Genomic DNA, 1,175 nt, shown 5'->3' on the forward strand with positions numbered 1-1,175 from the left:
ACCACTAGAGGATTGGGTTTTTTTCAACTCTTCCCAAGCCTATGATCCCCTTGCAGCCATATTCAAAAGTTCGGTGCTGATGAAGTTGTCGAAACTAGAAACTACCAAGAGCTTTGCAATCATCATTTTTGGAGAGCCCTTTATCAACTGCAAATTGGTTGTGCCATTGGTTTTATGCGCTACTACTACCACACAGATTCCAAAACCCTGACAGACAGATGTGTATGGGGTTAAAATTTCATGATAAAGAAATTCAGGCTCATTTTCAAAAAAAAAGATAGATGTCCAAAAGATAGCATAAACCAGCACTTGGATATCTTACTAGTCAAAATGTCCAAGTGTCATGCTGGTTGTTTTGTCTCTAGTGCGTCCAATCTTAAGGGGGCGTGTTAAAGGCATGTTTTGGGCGGGCTTAGGACTTGGACATTCCTCAAGCATAATCAAACCTTTAACAAAAGGTTCTGGGCTTTTTTTTTTTTTAGACAGAGCTAGACCTGTTTTAAAAGCGTCTAAATGTTAAAAGGTTCCCAAACTGACCAGATGACCTCTGGAGAGATTAAGGCATGAGCTTCCTTACTCCCCCAGTGGTCACCGATCCCCTCCCACCACCCAAAGATGTTAACGCCCCCCCCCCCCCCGTACATTCTAGCATGTATTATAAGGGGGTGCTGAAAAGTTCTCAGCCCAAGCAGCTTCAGATATTAACACAGACATTTGAGCCCAGAAAGCAGAAAGGCACTGTAGTAATTTCATATTAAAAGTTCTAGGTACAGATATCACTTTAACTTGCTTCTATTGTATGATGAGCCTTCCAAAACCTACTGTACCTACGTTAAGATGACATCTACAGATATAAGGGCTATTGTTTGGTGTACAAGTGGATATAGTAAGTTTTGGGTGGGTTTTGGAGGGATCACCATACAATAGAAGCAAGTTAATGTGACATCTGTACCTGGTACTTTGATATGACATTCCCTTCAGTAATCCTCCTGCTGTGCTGAAAAATGCTCAGCTATCTATGAACAGTTTGCTAAGAATGCTGGCTGTTTGAACGTCTGAAAATCTTGTTTTTGTGCATTTTTCATGTGGATGTCTTTATATATGAGAATGGCCAAAAAAGCTAGGCGTACTAAGAACCAAAAAGTCTACATAGGTCATTCTTTAAAATAAAAAAT

Source organism: Geotrypetes seraphini, chromosome 2, assembly GCF_902459505.1.
Source record: "Geotrypetes seraphini chromosome 2, aGeoSer1.1, whole genome shotgun sequence".
NCBI classification, from domain to species: Eukaryota; Metazoa; Chordata; class Amphibia; order Gymnophiona; family Dermophiidae; genus Geotrypetes; species Geotrypetes seraphini.